Below are 8,450 nucleotides of genomic sequence, written 5' to 3'. Positions count from 1 at the left end.
GTTATGCCAAGAAATCTGGAGGACAATCACCTGGCCGACTGACTGGAAACGTCCTATATTTGTTCCCATTCTAACGAAAAATGACCTGACAGAGTGTGAAATTTATGGAACAATATTGTTAATAACACATGTAAGAAAGATTCTATTGAAAATTATCCAAAAATTACTGGAGCTGTAGATCAACAGAGAACTGTCAGATGTACAGGCTGGGTTTAGAAGAGGCCGTGGTACTCAGGATATTATAGCGAATGTTAGATGGATCTTGGCTGAAAGTACAGAGTACCAGAGGAATGTCTATCTGTGTTTCCCTGACTATGCAAAGGCATTGACTATATGCATTACAACAAACTGTGTCTAGCACTGAGAAAAAAGGGAATTGTGTTTATGTGAAACTTATACTTGGGATGTTATTAGCAGTTATTTTTCCCAAGTCTGTAGATATTCCTTTCATTCTACTGGGAAAATTTTGAGGCACCCAAAGTCTTAATTTTAATTATAGAGGTTATCCTCTCCTGGTTGTGCATTTCTGACTGCAGTTATTTCACTGCTAGAAATATACACCAAGCAAAATATAGCAGAGACAGAAGAGAAGATTTGTACACTGATATTCAAAGCAGCATTATTCACAAGAGCAAGAATATGGAAGCAGCCCAAATGTCTATCAACAAATGACTGGATTGAAATTAGGATAAATCTAGTGAGGATCTGAAAAGATGGGTTGAGAGTGGAAATAAATCAACAATGACTGATTTTCTAAAACACTGTGTATGAGAATGTTTGTATGAAACAAAATATGAATGAAGGAATGTGTAAAACAAGGTGTACATGAATGAAACAAAATGTATAGAAATTGTATATATAAACCAATTAACTATTTTAAAAATCAACACCAAGAAAGTAAATACCCATGCATAGAAATGTGAGCAGCAATGTCACCAAAGAACATATTCTATGGGTAATCTTATACTTATTTATACTTATACTTATTTCGATAACTCTGATGTCTTAGTAAGAAATCGTGCTGCCAATCAAGAAGTATTCAACTCCAATTTACCACACGCTCCAGAATAGAAAGATGAGCAATCTCATCCAGTGAAATTTACTGCCTCTGAAAACTCGCTGGAGACTTTATGATAAAAAAAATAACAAATGTATTTTCCATTAATGTTTAACATTACAATCATTAGGATGTCTAAGATCCAATGACAGCACAAGTTTGTGAGCATGTGGAACAATGTGAACTTTTATTCATTGCTGGCGAGAAGATAAAAATAATACAAATAATTGGGAAGGCAGTGGCTGTTTCTTGAAAAACTAAACATAGGCTTTTACTTTCAGCCATCAACTATGCTCCTACACATTTACTCAATTGTGATAAATTTCATGCCCACATAAAATCTTGCACACAAATGTTTATATTGTAATTGGAAGTAACTATGCAGATAACCTTAAAAGACAAACAGATAAACTGTGATACAGTCGAACAAGGAAAGGTGTGCGTGTGTTTTTTTTTAGAGTATAAAAATCATAGATGTTCAGGAACCCCTAAAATCCTGAATACTACTTCTGGCAGAATAATTTATAGGAAGTTGCATTGCTAATCTAAAGATTGAGCCTTTTTGAGGACTCAACTCTACCAGCCACTCCATGGGAGAAAGGTAGGCAATCTAATGTGCAATTCACAGCCTCAGAAAACCCGTGGAGAATAAGTTATGAGTCAGTTTTGAATCTATGGCAATGAGCTTGAATGAAAGTGTTAATCTGAATAAGTCTTATCATATGGTTCAAACTATATAGTATTCTGAAAAAGACAAAACTATAGAGACAGTAAGCCAAAGAAGATATGCTATGGTAAACAGGCATATCAGTAAGTAAACAGATCAGTGATTGCCATACCTTCAGGAAGAAAATTTTGTGAGTAATAATACTGTCTAATACTATAAAACTGTCTAATACTATAATAATGGACAAAGGACATTAAGCATTTGTCAAAACAAATAAGATTATATAACACAAAGAGTGAACTCTTATCATATATAAACATTGGTTCATCAGCTATAATAACCCAACCATATGCATGAAATATTTTCACTAAAAAATGTGCAGAAAGGAGAATATAAAAAGAAATTATTCTTTCTACAATTTTTTTCTGTAAACCTAAAGCTGCTCTAAAAAATATTTGTTTAAAAAAACCAAAAATAAACAAGCCCAAAACATTAAATTAAGAAATTCTTGTTAGGAAAGAGAGCAGTAGAGAAAATTGGATGATCCTACAATCATATTATAAAACCATGGAAGGAGCAAAAGGTCAGATCTCACAAAGAGACCTTTCAATAAATTGAAGTTGTGCCTCCTAGATGCTTTTTTAAAAAAAACATGACCTCTAGGAAACTAACAGAAGTCTCTGGACCATCACAACTCTAACTCAAAGTAGAGAAAAGTTAATTTAAAACAAAACAAACCCACAAAACAGCAACTCTATACAAGTAGCTTCATGAATAAGTGTCATGTAATGCATTTTTTTAATTAATTTGTTTAATTATATAATACCAGTGCTAAAGAGAACACCCAACGCATAGTATTTGCTCAGCATATTTTTGGCAAATACGAGACAAATAGATTATTGAAAAAATGTTGTGATAGACACATTTTAGTTAATCATCATCATCATCATCATCATAATGTAATAAATAAATAATGAAAAGCATACATGAATGATACTTTATTTCTCAGGATCTACAGGAGTCAGAGATTATTCATGTGTGCTGCAACTAGAATTACTTTCAGACCATATGTTTCATTCCATATGAATATGCTCCGTGTAACTGTAAATCTTGTGAAATTAGGAATTCAAGTTCTCATGCTAGTGACACATGTGGGCAAATCCAAACACTCAAATATATTCTATCATCATATTGTCCAAGACAACCCAAATTGTACTGTTTAAAAAAACAGTACAATAATTGCACTAAATCAGAAAAATAATTTTAAAAACGTCATCTACTCTTTTCTGTAGAATTCTTGTCTGTCAGGTACTATTATATATATTTAAAAATTGAGACAGACTAGGAAGAAGACTTGGCTATCCACTTCTGAAATTACAGGCCTTCTAAAGCCCTATGTACAAGAGAGCACTTACATTATCATTTGGACTAACAGACATGGCAATTGAAACTGAGATCTTAGAAATGGAAACACGGAGAAAGAGAACCAACTGTAAATAGACACTAGTGATTGGAATGTGGAACGTGAGAAGAATGAATGTAATTGAACACTGTTAAGAAAGAAATGGAACACATAAATATTGACATACATACCAGGTATTGGTGAAATGAAATGGCTTGGCATGGGACATTTTGAATCAGATGATTATATGATTTACTATGCTGGGGATTAAAAGGTGAGAGAAAATGGGGTTGGTTTCATAATTAAAAAAATCATTTCTAGACCTATCCTGAAATACAATGTGGTGAGCAACAGCATAATATCCATACGCATACAAGGAAGTCCAGTGAATACCACTATCATTCAAATATATGCACCAACAACTAGAGCCAAAGAGGAAATAGAAGATTTTTACCAACTTTTGCAGTCAGAAATTGATCAAGCATGCAATCAAGATGCATTAATAATAATGGGAGACTGGAATGCAAAAGTTGGGAACAGGGAAGAAGGATCGATAGCTGGAAAACATGGGCTCGGTGAAAGAAATAAGACTGGAGATAGAATGATAGCGTTCTGCACATTCAATGATTTATTCATTGCAAATACCTTTTATAAGAAACATAAACGCAAGCTATACACATGGATTTCACCTGATGGTATGGATAGGAGTCAAATCGATTTCGTTTGTGGAAAGACTCGCTGGAGAAGCTCAATATCAGCAGTGAAAACCAGGCTGGGTGCTGATTGTGGGACTCAATATCTATACATACTGAAAATTCCTAGTAAGATAGGAATAAAAGGGGACTTCCCTCAATTGAAAAACTTACCATAAATAACATGTTAATAAATTATGTGTTCACTGTGTTACAGTGAAAAACAGAAGTATAAAAACATAATGACTGACATTACAGCAAGTTAATATTCTAATATTAATAGAAACCTAAGAATTATTTCTCTGGAAAATTATTGATAAACCAAACTTAACAGGATTTCTTTTTCTTTTTCCCGCCTTCCTGATTGAGACAGTATGGTGTGTTTTAGTTACTAAAATATTCATGGTTTGGGGCTTTGAAATGATAAATATTTGTGATATTTGAAAAGCTTGAAAATATATTGTGTGACCTTACCATCTAAAAATGTGTGTTCAATTATATATGCACAGACGTAGCTTGTAGACTGGCATAAATTAATCATAAAAATGATTATGGGTGGCTTTTGTGATCTTTGCTTCTTGCTCTTTGCTTTTCTATAATGCATATATTTTAAAAGTTTTAAAATGGAAAAAATGTTCTTTTAAAAACATAAAAGTAGTTGCTTTTGCTTACAGAATAAGTTAGCTTATTCATATAGAAACACATACGTACATACACACAGAGGCAATGAAAATCTTTGGAGAAGTAATCTAATGGACAAATTATAAAAGTCCAGTGTCATGGTAATTTTGGTTGATATCTCTAGTAGTTACACATTCTAGATATGTGTGTGTGTGTCTGTGTGTGTGTATGATTCAAAGTGATAAAATGAAAAATAAGTAATAATAAATGTATGTTAATACTTGGTATCCAAAGGGAGCTCTGGTTGCCTGGTAATAAAGAGATGCACTGTAACCCCGAAGTCATACAGCTCAAATCAACAACTGTTCCACAGAAGAGAGATGGAAAATCTCCTTCAGTGTAATTAAACCGCATCTGAAAACCCACTTGAGGGTCAGCTATGTGTAGGTTCCCTACACAAATAACAACAACATACAGAGATATTATTTATGATAATGAAATAGTAAGTATAAACGTTAAAGGAAAAACACACCAAGAAACATAAAAAGGGTCAAAGAATTAGGAAAAATCCAATGAGGACTTGAAAGGACAAGGGAACAGTGAGTATAGATGAATAGTGATTGATTTTCTAGAACACAATGTGTAGCAATTATTGTTTGAAGTACAATGTGAGTGAAAGAATGTGTGAAACACAATATACCTGAATGAAAGAAAAGTATGTACATTTTGTAAAAAAAATGTTCCTTTGGGAAAAAAAGGATATAAAACATGAATAGCAAAATGGTAGAAATAAATTATTCTTGTATACAATTATATCATGTTTAAATGAACAAAGTTCTATAATCAAAAAGCAGACAGAATCAAAATTGATTTTTAAAACATGACCAATATGCTGTTTACAAGAAACATCATAGATGAAAAGAAAATGTTATGCAAATAGTAAGAAAAAGATATCTGGAGTAATAAATTCTATATTAAACAAAACACTCTAAGTCAAGATATGTTAAAAGAAATAAAGACAATTATAAAATGTCTAAAGAGTTGGTTATTGTAAGAATTATAAACATGTCTAGTTGGGGGACCTCACCACCACAGGGCCACTTTACCAAAGATGACAATAGAATTAAAGAAGGGGCTGCAATCAGGTGAGAGACTCACCCTCAGAACCATCACATTGAGCTACTAGATAGGGAGTGGCCTGCAGCTTTCTTGGAGAAAAACTATTCCAGCTGGAGAACCTGGCTGCTATGGGCCACTCCAAAGACCAAAGAGAATTTAAGAGAAGAGGCTGGCTCTGTGAGCTCATCCTGGACATTGCATCTAACCTGATCTAACTGCCTCAAACCTGCAAGGATAGGGTCTGTCCTGCATTGTATGTAACTGGCTTGACATTCACCAGCATCTTTGATCACATTAATCAGCCTACATTATTTAACAATGGTGTCAGTCACTTATCTGACAGTCTTTAGGCTTCTGTGAGACCTTCCAGCTCATTACAGAACCCAAAGACAGAATTTTCCACTTGTTTAAGATAAGCCAAAGAAAAGAAAGGTCAGGCAATTCCAAAAGTTATGGCCAAAGGATTGGTGACATTAAGGAATGTAATCACACAGTTTTCTCAGGAAGAATGGAAGTGCCTAAAGCCAGTACAAATAGACGTGAACAAGAATGAAACCTTGGAGAACTGCTATAGGATAGTTTCACTAGGAATTTCCATTTCTCAGTCCACCATTATCTTTTTATGGAAACAATGGAAAAAGACACTGATGATTGCAAACAATATGACAGAATAGTGGTGTCCAGACTAAGGATCAAGATGTGAGAATTCAGCACAAAAATATTTTTGAAGCACAGTCCGATTAAACTGGACAATCATGGAAATACTTAAGTGTGGTTATGGTAAAGGGTCCAGTTTTAGTGAATCCCAAGATTGCAGAGGCTTGAGACAACTAGTAAACCAAGACTGTTTCCTCAGCAAATGAAAATCACCTTTGAAAACATGACCCCTTTTGAGAGTCACTCATCCTTCACTGTACTTCATGGAAATGAGACTGGTATGAAACTGATCAAGTATTTAGTGATGACACACACACTTCACTCAACACCATACTACTCATGCCAGTGAAAAACCTTTTGAAAGTAAGGTAAGAACTCATATAGGTGAGAGACTCTATATACCTAAAAACTGGAAATAATTTCCCACTTATTGCACATGGGAGGATTCACACAAGTGCTCAACCCTTAAAATATAAAGGATGTGAAAAAGCCTTTAACCAACAGTATGACCTTACTGTACATTACAGGATTCACACCAAAAAGAAATAGTATGAAAGTAAGGAACGTGGGAAGCACTTAAATGAAAGATCAGCAGTTTCTCAACATTAAAGAATTCATTCTGGAAAAAATCAACACCTCTCCACCCCCCACGCTCCACAAAAAAACCTCTTTGAATATAAGGAGAGTGGGAAGGCCTGTAATAAAAGTTCAAACCTCGTCGAACACCAAAAAATCCACACAGGTGACATACCTTATAACAAATATGAGAAAGTCTTTATTCTTCAATATCATAAGTGAATTCACACCTATACAAAACGTTGTGAGTGTCAAGAATGTAGAATTTCCTTTTTCTGAAGATTTCAACTTGCTAGATATCAATAAGCCATCTTTATGAAGGTAGAGAATGTGGGCAGGTCTTTATTCTTGGCTCACAACATATTAAACATAAAATTCACGCAAGTTAGAAATCCTTGAAATTAGGGAGTACACATTTTGCTCACTAGATCATTTTAATACTACATTATTCATGTCAGAAAACCTGCATGTGTTACTTCTATTATGAAACATCAGAGAACTAACACCGAAAAAATCGAAAACTAATCAATTTTTGTGTGATTCTTTTTTCCTCACAATCACTATTCATAAATATATTACAATATTTATATTGAAAATATATAACTGTGGAAAAGTATTTTGTTTTAACTCAAAATATGTTAAATTTCTGAGGGTTCCTAAAAGAATTAATAAATTAATTTTATTAATTTACTTTTCAGATTGGTGTCCCAGAACACTTGATTATGCTTAAGTGAAATCTGTGCTTGGACCAGGAAGCAGTCCTGAGAAAAGAGCAAGGAAACACTGAATGGTTTAAAATCAAGAAAAAAAGTATGTCTGGGATGTGTCCTGTTTCCATATATTTTCAATTTATATGTGGAACAGATCATTCAGGAGTCTGGGCTCTATGAGGGGTAGTGTGGCATCAGGATTGGTGAAAGACAAATTAACAACCTCAGTTATGCAGATAAGACAACCTTGCTTGCTGAAACTGAGGAGGACCTGAAATGTTGAAGAAGGTCAAAGACTGTAGTCTTCAATATGGATAGAACCTCAACATCAAGAAGACAAAGATTCTCACTACTGGGCTAATTGGTAGCACCACGATAGATGGAGAAGAGATTGAAGTGTTAATAGTTACAACTTGTTTGGATCCACAACCAACACTCTTTCTTAAAAAAACAAATAAACATCACAACTATTTTATTTACAAAGTTCACATCATGGTTTTTCACACCAGATCTTTCTCGTTTCCTTCATCACCCTTCCACCCATCAATCGTGCAACTCTGTGATGAACCCTCACTCCCTGTCCATCTTCATCCTCTGCTCTTCCTCTCCCCCCTCCTTTAATCCTCATACTCATTCCACAATAATGGTCTTATACAGTATTTGTCCTCATGGGACTGAGTCAGTTCACTTATCATAATGCTCTCCAGTCCTCTCCAGGTTAGGTAGTAATTTACAAAATCATTACTCTTGCATGCTGCATAGTATTCTATTGTGTGAATGTACAATATTTTCTCGAACCATTCGATTGTTGTTGAATATATTTGCCCTGTTTCCATGTTCTTGTGATGGTGAATAACGCTACTAGGAATATTGGTGTACAAGTCTCCATTTGTGCCTCAGTCCTTATTTTCTCTGGGTATAGATTGGTGGACGATTTATCAACAATCTG

Source organism: Elephantulus edwardii, unplaced genomic scaffold (genome assembly GCF_000299155.1).
Source record: "Elephantulus edwardii isolate Elephantulus edwardi_28Jun2011 unplaced genomic scaffold, EleEdw1.0 scaffold00175, whole genome shotgun sequence".
NCBI lineage: Eukaryota > Metazoa > Chordata > Mammalia > Macroscelidea > Macroscelididae > Elephantulus > Elephantulus edwardii.
This window is presented reverse-complemented; position numbering follows the sequence as displayed.